At 40.9% G+C, this 13,844-nt stretch overlaps 1 protein-coding gene across 20 annotated transcripts in view; it reads left to right on the forward strand.

The window, feature by feature from the left end:
* Positions 1-13,844, forward strand: part of PDLIM5 (PDZ and LIM domain 5) — a 196,140-nt gene that overhangs the window by 52,814 nt on the left and 129,482 nt on the right. The gene's annotated exons all lie outside the window — the stretch shown is intronic.

Genomic DNA, 13,844 nt, shown 5'->3' on the forward strand with positions numbered 1-13,844 from the left:
AAGACACATTCATCACCTGGAATGTTAACACACAGTGTGTATTTTCAAGCTACTGTGTGCATTATCAGTATTGTGTCCTGTACTTTGTTTTGCTAATTTTTTTCCTGTAGTAAATCATGTTTCTCAAGTGATCTTTCTGGTCTTTTTAGAGGTAGCTTTAATTAAAAGGAAAGTTTTAATGTCTTCATCTCAGCGTAACACTTGTCTCTGTAACTGAACATGTTCTTGCAGTTTAGGAGTTCGTCACACAAAAACAATCTAATCTAGCTGAAATTAAAACAAAAATAAATGCAAGTGAAAATTTCTGTGTTCAACATGCTTCACTGTCTGTAGTGTTGAACTTGGTCCTGGTACATTTGAATTAAACTCTTATTTAAAATAAATTGTTAACTTGATGCATCACCTTGTGAAAGTGAAGATTTAGCAGCTTAGTTTTCCTGTTTATGAAATAAGCAATTTGGCTTTGAAGGTAAAGAATGGAAGGATGTAAAAATTGTGTAATGAGGTTGCAGTCCTATGTACTGTTGCTTGGAAAGAACTCGCATTCCATTTAGTGGGATTGCCTGGATATTATTATTATTATTTTTACATAGGACTGTGCTACACAAGCAAGAGAGTGAATATATACAAAGATAGGTAGGTGTGAAGAACCTCAAAGATAGGTAGGTGTGAAGAACCTCAGCTAGGCTTCTTGGTATTTTGTGTGAATGTGCAGTAAGAAGATGATGGCATTGGGCTGCATTCCAACTGGTAGCACTTGAGATGAAAGGTGCTGTAGGTTTCATAGAGACAATGTTTCCTATAAACCTTTTGCTTCATGGTTTTTTCTTTCGGCAAAATACTTAAAGGATTCAGTGATTAACCTTCAGCTATCTCTGTGGTATGTTTTACTCTGTATATTAGCAGTGGCGCTGTAAAGAACTACAGTGTGTAAAACTGCTTGGCTCTTCTCTTGTACTCCTCCTTTCCTTATTTGGGCATTGTTTTCTCTCTCTCCTCCCTCCTCTTGGAAGAAAAATAGACCAACCTCTTGTTAGAACATGTACCTGATTGTCCTTTTTGGCTTCACTGTAGTCAATGTTATCTTGAAGTGTAGTTCTTTCCTTTTGCCTAGCTTTTTTAAAAAATTGTGTCTACTGAAAGTACAATCAGTGGTTGGTATTGTTAGTTTTAATGTTCAATACACAATGTTTGTCCAGGGTGTTGTGCTGCAAGGTGAACTCCTTTTACCTCTCCCTTGACAGTCTTCTGTAACCTAACAAGCTGCTTTTTGGCTCAGGAGTTCTAAAATTGATGGTACAAAACAATGGTGAACTCCCCCTCCCCGCCCCCCACAGTTTAAAAAAAAGACAACAATCTGAGGGAATGCATCTTGAGTTGCAAGTAGGGTTGCCATATTCTGGCTTTCCAAATCTGGGTGCCTAATTTGCATATTATACTGCTGCTGCTTTGTATTTTGTACAGTTTTTATGCTTGTATTTCAAATCTTTTTAGTCAGATTTGTTTTATATTTTAGCTTAATATTTTAATTGTGCCACTTTTATAGTCCTGTTTTTAATTTTTGTGTAAACCACCTTGGGATTGTTTTAATGAAAGGCAGTATACAAATTTATCAATCAATCAATTATGTAAATTGACTTGAATGTAATTTTTGAGCAGAATAGTGCCTGCACATTTTGCTCCATAACTCCACTTCTACAAAGGCTAGAGCTTAGTTTAAAAAAAAAAATGCTGAAATCTGGGTGGGATGTCTAAAATCTGGGTGAAACCTGGAATTTTGAAGGGCATGGCAATTCTAGTTGCAAGTGAAATCTTATATATTTTAGGTTTTGACTGATGTGTTTCACCATTTTTAATGGGCAATCCTGTGTTCAACCACTCTGAAGTATTCTAGGAAGTGTAAGTAAGGGGCAGGGGGCAAGCTCAAGGCCATCCAGTTGATTTTCATGGTTGAGTGGAGGATTAGAATCCAAGTCTTCCTGGTTCAAATCGAGCACTCCACTCGCTTTCACATTGCTTCTTTTCCTGCTTTTCTGTAAAGGTACAGTGTATTTCTGCATCAACCTAATGCAGGGAGGAAGAAAACTAGAAACTTACTTAGTTTTCTTTTTCTGCTCCAGCATATGCTGGATATTAGTTACCATTCATGAAAAATGTGGTGGGACATAGTTGTGCAAATCAGCCTTGTTTTTATTTCAGAGAGCACTGATGCTGTTGCATTGTTGAAGCGAAACAGATTTAGATCTGGTCAGTGCCCTGATGGGCATTTGATGGATGTACTCTGGGGGACCACTCTGCACGTTAGTGAACACATCATTAAGAGATGTACTTAAACCCAGAGAATGGTCTCTTACTTAACACAAAGTAGCCATATTCCAGGATTGGTGGCATGGCAGCTTTGCAGTATGTCACTTTGGGGGCATACTGCAGCTTTTGGGGGGCTGTTTGGCAGCAAAATGACCTAGGTGAGGCGGTAAATCCCACCCTCATGCACCTCCTGATGGTTGTTTTTAGTTAGGAGAAGCTTTCAGGTTTAAGTGCATCTCTTGAAGCATTCATTGTAATTTGGTCCTGGAATCTATCTATCTATATAATTCTTTAAGGCTAATGGCTAATCCCGTGTGTGGCAGCTCTTGTGAGAGTTCATGAGCAGAAGCACTGTGATGGTTGGGCAATGGGGATTCCATATTTAGATAGGGAGGAGCAGCCTGTGGCACCACAGTAATTGGGCAGTGGGGATTTCATATGGAGATAGGGAGGAGGAGCCTGTGATGGTTAAGGTCAGTTGGAATGTAGCTGTTACTGGTCGGAAGATGTTCTGGATTGTAGAGGAGAGGTATCCTATCTATCTATCTAAAGGATAGTGGACAGGGGTCTGCGAAGAGAGGGGTCATGAGGGAGGAAAGAGCCCCTTCAGGAGAAAGAGGCTGTCATTGTGTGTATTAGATGAGGAAACAAGATGAACAAGATCTATTGACTCAGGAAGGAAGAGAGAAAGAAAGACGGGGAAGAGTGGAGAAAAAGAAGGAAGGGCAAGAGACGGGCCTCAGCCTGTCAGCAGCCTGAGGAGAATGAGCAGCCATGGCAGTGAGGAAGGGCCTGGTCAGCCGCTGCTGCTGCTCCTGTTGAGAGGAGCAGGAGTGGGGCTTGGGTGAGGCTGGCGAGGTCCTTGGGGATAGGAGGCTGCAGCTGGGCCAATAGATGCCATGACGAAGAGCGGTGAGGGGGGAATGGAGGAGTGACCAAGAGGGGTGAGGGGGATGGAAGCAATGGAATGGAGGAGCAAGAGCAGGATTGCAGCTCAGGTGAGGGTGGAGAGATCTCTGAGGTGAGGGGGGCTGTGGCAAGGGGTGAAGGGGGCAATCAAGTATTAGCGTGCAGATGATCTGCATGGGTTAAGCTAGTCTTATGTAAACTGCTATGAACTTCCAAAAAGGAGAGCAAAATGGCATTTTAATCTACTTGCTCTTTCGAATATTCCTAGCTTGGAAGAGTGTCGCTGTACTGGAAGGGGAAGATTGCATAAATGCAGCCCTTTCCAACCAGGTATACTGTATTCATAGAGGCTTCTCCGATGTGAACTAAGAGATTCCATATTCTTCCAGCCCTTATACAGTGGTCCCTCGACTTACAAACTACTCGACATATGTATTTTTCGAGTTACAAACGGCAGTTTTAGATCCGGTTTTAGATGTGGTTTTTTCGACTTACAAATTTTTAGATGGGGTTTCCTCGACTTACGAATTTTACATGCGGTTTCCTTGACTTGCCTGCCTGTTTACTGCCTGTTTATTCTTGAAAAGAAATGTTCCTGTGCAGTTTGCAAGCCTTACTGGGGGTCTGGGTCTTTTTTCTAGGCTCCGGAACGCATTAATCCGTTCCCAATGCATTCCTATGGGAAACCGCTTTTCGACTTACGAATTTTTCGACTTACAAATGTGCATTCGGAACGGATTAATTTCGTAAGTAGAGGGACCACTGTATCTTCATTTGTATTAGTGTCCAAACAAGAAGATGAAGGGTATTGTGCTTGCCTTTCTTTTCCTGTTCCTTCACAATGTTATCCAAAAGGTATCCATTAAACATGTTGCACTGGACACAAATAATGTCTGTTCCAGTGTTTGACCAATTGGTAGTAATGTTCCTTATTTTTTGCAAGCTTTTGGATTTCACTTGAAAGTCTTAGTGGAAGAAGTGTGAAAAGCTCACTTCGTTTTATATTCTCTCCCTTTTAGCACTGGATTCCTCATGAACTTTGGAAGAGAATGCTGAGAACTATACATTTTCTTTGTTTAGCTTGATGAGGGATTCATTTGATCTTTTTGCAGTTGTCTTTTAATCGACACAGTATTCCTAGTAATGTGAATTATCTAGTATGCAGCTGACTAAGGAGGTGGGAGGGGCACCATGAGTCTGGCCAACCTTGATTTTGAGAATTACTACACATCTGGAGTTGTGTTTGAAACTGTGTCAGGAGGAAGGAAAGGAAACATTGGCAAAAAGTCATCTCCATAAAGTGGGCGGGGGGGGGGGAGGGATAGCTTTTTTTTAAACTGATGCATAATTTTAAACTTGGGATTTGGGGAGACTAAAACTTTTCATTGTATTTATTTCCACTTGGGATCTGGGGAGGCTGTCTGACCAAATCCAAGATCCCCTGATCCAACAGTGTGTTTTAACTGTCTGCATAGAAACTTGCATACAGATGGTGCAATATTGAGAGCTTACACAGCCTGAGAACAGAACGTCAATTGTGCAATGTCCCTTTGATGCATCAAACAGTATCTCAAATGAAACTACCATGCATGTTCTGCTTATGACCTGCCAGACAAAGCCAAATGAAATTTTAATCCTAAACTGCAAAGTATGTGAAAAATGTGGGGTGTGTGTGTGATAAGAGTGTCTGTGAAAGGATGGGGTGCATGGGGGGAAGGACCATATTCTTTGGGGATAGGCTTTGTTATGTTTTCCAACGCTAAGATTACAAAACTCCTATTTTAATAAATAAAATCCATTCTTTTGCAGTTGATTCTTGTAGAATCAAATACAACACTACTCTCAAAATATATACAGAACTGGGTTTTCTGCATTTTCACACTACTACTACTAGTAGTAAATATTTATATTCCGCTTTTCAACAAACATTTGCAAAGTGGTTTACATAGTGAAATAAGATTATTCTCTGTACCAAAAGGCTCACAATCTAAAAAGAAACATAAGGTAGACAGTGGTCCCTCTAATTTTTTTTAATCTCCGTGTGGCATGAGTTTTGTTCTGAGTGGCAGTATCGTGGCACTGTGTGCACACATGCATTCAGAGTGGGGCTTTCCTAATTCAACCTGAGGAGGATCTAAAATTAACTGAGCAGACATCAGAAAACTTGTGAGTCCGCACACACGCCTTAGAGGGAACAATGAAGGTAGACACCAACAGCAGCCACTGGAGGGATGCTGTGCTAGGGTTGGAGAGAGCTGGTTGCTCTCCCCCTGCTAAATAGGAGAATCGCCACTTTGAAAGGTGCCTCTTTGCTCAGTTAGCAGGGTCCTGCTTGAACTTGGTATTGTGAATCTCACTGTTATTATTAGCATATTTAGTGCTGCATCAGTGTAGTTTATTTAGTGCTGCGTAAAAACCTGCTGGAGCCCGGAGCCCATCATGAACATGTACATGACATTTGTTGCTACTGTAAATGTCATTGGACACATACCATGCTGCAGTATGTCAGTCCTCCAGTAATGAGAGTTTCGGAATACCTTTCATGCATTCTAATTGCCTGGCTGTGTAAGAAGATAATTTTATAATAGGGTAATATTATCTAGAAAGTTTAGTTTCCTGTGATATGTATCTCTGAGAGGTCACATTAGCGGACTCCTCTTTATTGTACTTGAGACTGCAGTGAAATGGATGTAGTAATGTACTGTGAAATGCAAGGTAATTAACCTATACTGAGAGATTTTGTAGCATGTTCATGTTCCACTGAATCCAAGGGAAATGGAGTGTTAAACTCGGTATCTGGCTGTCAGAAATACAGGTAGAAGTTTCTACAGAATATTGGTGGCTTCCTCCAGCCATACCAGTGTAAGCATCAGTTACGATCATCTTCAGGAACTGTTAAGTATATAGATCAGCTTGTGTACACTGTCATTTTTGGTGGGTTAAGGGGAGAAGAAAAGATATATTCGTTTGCTTGTAATATTCCATCCATACTAGCTGTCTCATCCCTTCCTTCCATCCGCTCTCACATTTATTTTACTGTGGTCTCTAAAACAATAAAAGGAAGTACATTAATGTGACCTCTCATGGATGCATGCTACAGGAAGCTAAACTTTCTAGGTAATTGGGCATCTACCCACCACTTGCCTGTAGAGCAGGACACCCAGCACTACACAGACCCCACCCCACCCCGCCCGAGGTCTCCTTTCCACTGCTGTTTTTTAGAAAGTAAGAAATAGCAAGAATCCTTTCTGACCTGTAGGAAAGGCTTCCATTGTTACTTACCATCTCCATATCACAGTGCAAATGACAGAAGGCCCACTTCTCTCCTAAGATCTCTGCCTATGTGCCAGAAAAGTAGTAGTAGAAAAGGGCCTGAGGCAAGAGCAGGGATCGGTGGAGGCCACAAATAATGGCTGGCTAGTGGGTTAAGCCTAAATTTGTGGATCTCTGGCTACTGGTCACTCACCGGAACATAAGAAGTTGCCTTATACTGAGTCCTATCACTGATCCATGAAGCTCAATATTGCCTGCACTGAAGCAGGAGTCAGCCTAGATTTTTGGTCCCTCTAGGTCATATCCCCCATTATAAAATATCTTCTTGCTGCCAAGCAGTTAGAATGCATGAAGGATATTCCGAAATCCTCATTACTGGAGGACTGACATACTGTTGCGTGGTATGTGTCTAGTGACATCTCTGGTGCCAACAAATGTCATGTACAGCCATTCTATGAACAAGATTGTCTCATCTTAGTCTTCTGTGATATGCTTGCATACCACTTTAATCGGCGTACTGCAAGAAAAGAGAAAGAATTGATGGCTAGAATTAGGGTAAGGATGAGAACTAATTGTTGTGGTAGTTGGTGGTGGAGAGGACAGCTGCAGAGAGAAATGCTTTTAAGAAACATTTGGATTTTGGAGACAGTGGATGGAGAGAAAGGAAACGATTCACATTTTTCCTTGTCAGAAGTCCTGGTTGTTTTTGTGTGTTTTTAAAAAAAATCTCTCTTTTGCTATTACATGCCGGGGCAAATGCTCGACTCTTCCTGATTAATTGTGAACTTGGAACCTACATGTGGATCACATATTCACAACTGAACTAGATCAATTACCACTTTCTTGTTCAGTTTGTGGAAATCTTGTATTTATGGGGAATGCTAAGAAACACTTTTTAAATAGCTAGATGTGTCAGCATTTCCACCATGAATGGTATTTTGTAGTGCAGCTGTGTAAGTTTGATTTGGATTTCAATTGTCCCATAAATCCTGGTTTGGAAGTGAGTACTGAGGAAGATGCTGGCAGTGAAGTTTTCTGGCTTTGCCCATAATGCTGGTGTTGAAAGTCTGTGAATAATTATAGCACACTCATCTCCCCAGTGGCACCTGGAGGCAAAAAAACTTCTGTAGAAAAGGTCAGATATTTAGAGTTGAACAGCAGAAAGCGTCTTTGCAACCAGTTGAGTGGCTTTGGTTCTGCCCATCATGGACCAAAGCTAGGATGTTGTAACCTCCACCCTGTTTTTAAAACAAAAATCTTTGCCTTGCTGCTGATTTTGTGACATTACTCTAAGCAACATTTCCTGTTTCTGTATTCTACATAATGTATCTTGCTCCTACTAGCTATGGAGAGAGCCATGGATATAAATTATTTTGTGCCACTCTCCATGGCGAGCAGGATAATTACTTATTTTGCATAATGGAGTACCATTCTCTGACCACCCAAACATCTGCTTTTAATCCTTCTCTAGCACAGCAGGGAAATGCTTGACTAACAAGCAGAAAGTTGCCTGTTCGAATCCCCGCTGGTACCTATATCAGGCCGCTGCAAAATAGGAAGATGCTGAAAGGCATCATCTCACACTGCACGTGAGGAGGCAGTGGTAAACCCCTCCTGTATTCTACCAAAGAAAACCACAGGGCTCTGTGGGCGCCAGGAGTCGAAATTGACTCGAAGGCACACTTACCTTAGTTTGAGAACTAGGCATTGCCACACAATTTTAACCTGATCTACAAAGTCAAAAGGGCTAGAGAATGTTGTTTAAACATTGTCAGGGTGGGATTAGATGGTGTGAGCAAACACGGCAGGTCCCAATACTGTGTTTCCTTATAATGCTTCTGCAGAAGGGAAGAGGGAGCACTTGTAGGGAATGAGGGGCACCATTTCTCCCACCCCATGTTTTCCCTCAATGCTACTTCAAGGGTGAGGGAGAAATCACAGAATGTGGAGAAATCTGCAGAAAAGAAGAGATGCCTAAGCTTCCCATAACCACTTAACATGCTCCCAAATGGTATTACACTGTAGTTTTTCTAGCCAGGCAATGACTTCAGGGGGCATTTGCACGAGAAGTTAAGCATCTCTACAATCTCTTCTACTGGTTGATATTTTCTTTTAGATGCCTTCTCAGCAAATGCAGGGTTGGGATCATATGTTTGCTGGTAGAATATTTTGCTCTGTTCTCAGAATGCTGAATTATATATCCTATACAGACTTCTGCATGTTCTGCGATTAGCTGCCGCACGTAGGCAACCAGAACATGCCTTCTTGTGGAACTTCCACACAGTGATGTGCAGTGGGAAATTTTCCATTTTTAAAATTTCTACTTGGCTACTTGAAAAATTCTAGAGAGATAGTGAGGGAAAATTAGTATGGTGGAAATGTTTTTGGTTTGGTTCTTTTTACTTTACAAATATGTCAAATGACATGCCAAATTGGATCGCAATCTATTTAGGGCATCAGGAAAATTTGTTTACTGTATTTTAAAAAGAAAAATAATGCAAATTTTATGCAAATGAGTGGGACATTTTTCTGGAAAAAATTTTCTGGAAAAAGTTCAAAATTTTCTGGAATACCCACATCTCTGCTCCCACATAATTTGTTGTGCGCAAGTTCTGTTTGCCCCTTCCTACCTCAAGTCTGCAAACTAAAATAGCTGAGACATCTATTACTAACTAATCTAGCCTTAGTAAGTATTACTGGTGCTGTTGATCAGTTTAGCACAATATACTAGATAATTGACAATATAATGTACAATATACAACTGCCCCAAAGAGTGTTTCGTCTCCTGTAAGATTGATAGGAAAGTCACCTTAAGTGGTACAGCAGGAAAATGCTTGACTAACAAGCAGAAGGTTGCCGGTTCGAATCCCTGCTGGTACTATATCGGGCAGCAGCGATATAGGAAGATGCTGAAGGGCATCATCTCATAATGCGCAGGAGGAGGCAATAGTAAACTCCTCCTGTATTCTACCAAAGAAAACCAAGGGCTCTGTGGGCACTAGGAGTCCAAATCGACTTGACGGCACAATTTACCTTTTAAGACTGATAGGCCAGGCTGGCTGGGAGAGGTCACAGATGGACAAATGGATCTTTCTGCCTCCATTACCACCCTTGCCAAATCTTGCCGAGGAACAGACTGAGAGCTGAAACAAGTGAGCAGAAGGTCTACATGATGTTTTCTGTTTTAGCTGGAATGTTTCAGACTGAAGATCTGGAGGTAGCATATTTGAAAGCTTCCCAGCCATAAATGCAAAACTTAAGATGCCACAAAGCAGATTCTATGCTAGACTTTTCTTTGGATGTCAGTTTGGTCTTGGCAAAGAGCTCTTTCATGTGGGCAGCGCTGAGATGTGTGATCCTTCACCTTCCATTTGAAATGGTTCAGCTTGGCAAGATATTCCTCTTACAGCGCTTATGTGTGTCAGCCCTGATCTGTGCATGAAGGCCATGGGTAAAGCCCTTATGCATAATGGCATTCCATGCATGCATGGTCACATTTTAAATGCCCTCTTGTGTGCTGGCCCATTTATATATAAAGCTTGCATGCCAGCGGTGTACTAACATTGGGTGTACTAACATTGCTTGCAAATGAGGCAGTGCACATAAGTACACTTACATTTGAATGCTTGTACATTCAAGTGCTTTACCCATGGCTCACTAATCTGGCCTTAGTTCTGAGCCCTGGCACAATCACATTGGTTTAAACTCTTTGAAAGTAACAGCATGAGAACTTGGATTAAGTATGAAGGAAATTGAAAGAAACAGCATTCATCTGTAATGCTAAATAAGGAAATAAAATGAAGGGAATTAAAACATAGCAATATGAAATAAAAATAGACTAATTCAAATGCATTGTCAGGCATAGAAACAAGCATAATTTATCATATGGTGAGTGAGTTGTAGCTAATAACTAGAAGTAATGGATGGAAATGTGAGCAATGGAAACATCCCCCCCCCTTTCCCTAAGACTGAATGCACTTGGTGTGACGGGTGGGTTTAACTAATTTCCCAACAGTGAGGCCTATGTAGCAATATGCTGGTGTAATAAATTCTTAGAGAAAGCTATGGAAGCCCCATGCTGGGAGACACTTGAAACTAGACAGAACAGAAGCATTCAAGAACGTACAGTAGGGAATAATCCCATGTTGGCAAGCTGACTGGAAAGGATAACCTGTTCTTTCCATCTCTGTAGTCTTAAGATTTTATACATATTCCCAGTGGCCATGCCATTCATTCACTCACTGCTGAATAGTTATTGTACTATTTTTCATTCTCCTCAAGTAAGAGATGCTCGTCTGATTCTGACCTTGCTTGCATATTTGGTCTAGACGTTTAAATATCAAATAGCTCAGTTGAAAGCTGTGGGGGCAACTTCCACAGTTCATGCAGAGGTGTGCTCTGACTTTTTATTTCTGTTTAGTATGTTAGCAGTGGTTATACATTTTAGTGATTCTTTCTAAAATAAGTCTGAAAAGTAAGCGTTTGGGGTGTGGAACTATCTCTTTTAAGGATTCTCGCCTTGCATTGAAATGCTTATGCATATTGGTACGGCAGGAAATGCACTTTAACCCAAAGCCATTCCAGATGCTGAAGGAAAATAAGGTGGCAGATATGAAAGGTTGATGGGTATCTTCCCACAGTTCTTAATACCGGTGTCTTCCAATCTACTAAATTGAGTTTTCCATACTGTCTGGAGTTTTTAAGTCTTAAGTGGTTGGAAAACTTCTTTTTATTTCTCACACCTTTCTTGTAGTTGTAATGCTTATTTTGTGTAAAGAACTAGTGAAAAATGTGGTAGAGTTGTGACTTAGTAGAAGCTTTTGCTGACAATATAAATAGAAAAATGAGATTAACTCAAGACTGAAGAAGTAGTTATACCTGGACATATTTTAATTTATTTTTATTATTTTATTGTTTCACAGTTTAAGTTTACTTTCCATAGCTGTTGGATTTAGTGTTTTCTAGAAATGTAAATTAAGCATACAGAGAAAAGCAAAACAAAACACCCTACCTATGTATATTAAGAACAGCCCTGCTGGATCAGACCCATCTAGTGCAGCATCCTGTTTTCCACAGTGGCCCACCAGATGTCTCTCATAAGGCCACAGGCAAGAGCTGTTGCTCCCCCGGTATTTAGGGCATCTTGCCTCTGAGCTTGGATGTGGCCTATAGCCGTGAGACTAGTAGACATCGATAGACTTGTCCTCTCTGAATTTGTCTAAGCCCATTTTTTAAGCCATCCAAGCTACAGGCCATCACCACATCCTGTGGCAGAGAATTTAATAGATTGATTGGACTGAATGGATGAATTCCATAGATTAATTGGATTAGTTGGGCTGTTATAGGGCACTTTGAGTCCTCTTTTTTAAAAAATAAATAAATACACAATTTGTATCCCTTACAAGTCTTCTGTAATGTGCCTCATAAAAATGCTGGGCTGGACTAACTCTCATTGAAATTAATGGGACAAGTTAGTAGTTACTAACTCTCCAAGGATATAGCCCACTATCTACAACTTCATGAAGTCTTAGTTGGGCTTTCATGAACTTGATTAACACAGAGATCCTGCGGAGATGATTAGGTGTGGCAGTGTACCACCTGCTGACTTGACTAGAGCTTTGACTGTATTTCTGCATCAATTTATTCCTTTTTGTGATGCTATTTTCTTCCATTGTAACTAATGAATACCTGTGCCACCTTGCATAAAGCATGATTTAGAACTCTAGATCCAGCATTCTCAGAACATGAGAATGGCCTCTTTAAAGTACTACTGAAAGTTGCTGTAGCTGTATAAGCAGCTGTCTTCCCTTGTGCATGTATGGACATGTACCCTAATTGCTCTGGAGGAGGAGACTGTCAACCCACCCTTTTCTCATCTGTGTGCCTCCTGACAACTCTTTGGAGTGTTTTTCCAACCCACAGAAAGTTGGAGTGGGAATACTGATTTTTGTGTTGTTTTTAGTTTGTATCCTGCTAAATCTCCCCAAAGGAGCTCAAGGCAGCTAACAATGATCACAGATTAAAAATATTATTATTATTATTATTAATTATCTATACCGCCCTTCCAAAAATGGCTCAGGGTGGTTTACAAAGAGAAATAATAAATACATTAGATTGATCTCTGTACCCAAAGGGCTCACAATCTAAAAAGAAACATAAGATAGACACCAGCAACAGTCACTGGAGGTACTATGCTGGTGGTGGATAGGACCAGTTACTCTCCCCCTGCTAAATAAAGAGAATCGCCACATTAAAAGGTGCCTCTTTGCCAAGTTAGCAGGGGTTTACATGATTAAATAACAAAACAATATCCAGAGCAGCAAGACAAAAACTGGACTTGAAAAAGATGGTGTGCAACTTAAAATACAGTGGTGGAACCAGATGTACCTCCCAGGGAATATAATCCACAACATGGGGACAACCACAGAAAAGTGGTTAACTTTTCTGTATTACTCTGTTTTCTGTAGTATGTGCTTAACTCCTATACTACTTTTAAATTTGTATTTCTTTGTTGCCATTCTAGGCCAAAAGTGCAAAAGACATGAATTAACTTTTTTTAAATTGTGCTTGTAACCAGTGTTCCCTCTAAGAGGGATTCCCAGATGTTGTTGACTACAACTCCCATAATCCTCAAGCAAAGGCTGTTTCAGTTGCGGATGCTGGGAATTGTAGTCAACATCTGGGAATCCCTCTTAGTGGGAACACTACTTGTAACCTTGGGCCTCAAAGCTGGATAGGCGCATATTGGTGTTGGTTCTGAATCAATCAATCCCATCAGCACACAGTTGCCATCAGAAAACACCAAGCCTGTGCAACATACTGGTGCAAGCACATGGGAGATATGTCTGCTGCTGCTGTCATCTGCTGAATATTGTATGGTTTTGGCATGCCACCACCCAAATGGTGAAAGCTGGTCTCTGCCAAGTTCAGTGAGCATTGCCAGCAATCACAGAAACCTGCCGCCTACCCTATTGCGTGCTGCTGGAATTTGCGTATGGACTTAATGTTTTCTGGTGGTTGCCATGCATGATGGTGCCGTATGACTTGGCCCTTGGTGTGGAGTGCTGGTCTTGTGGTAGTGAGCATGAATTGCTAAGCAAGGTTTGCCTTGGTTTGCGTTTTGAAGATGATGATGAATATGTGTGTACTGCTTCTCAATAAAAGCCCCCAAAGTGGTTTAGATAGTTATAAATAAATCAAATAAATAAAAAATAGTTCCCTGTCCCCATAGGGCTCACAATCTAAAAAAAGTAACGTAAGATAACAGCCGCCACTGAAAGGATGCTGTGCTGAGGATGGATAGGGCCAGTTGCTCTCCCTCTGCTCAGTAAAGTGAATCACCACTTTAAAAAGGT

This window comes from Hemicordylus capensis, chromosome 5 (assembly GCF_027244095.1).
Source record: "Hemicordylus capensis ecotype Gifberg chromosome 5, rHemCap1.1.pri, whole genome shotgun sequence".
In the NCBI taxonomy this organism is placed as follows: domain Eukaryota; kingdom Metazoa; phylum Chordata; class Lepidosauria; order Squamata; family Cordylidae; genus Hemicordylus; species Hemicordylus capensis.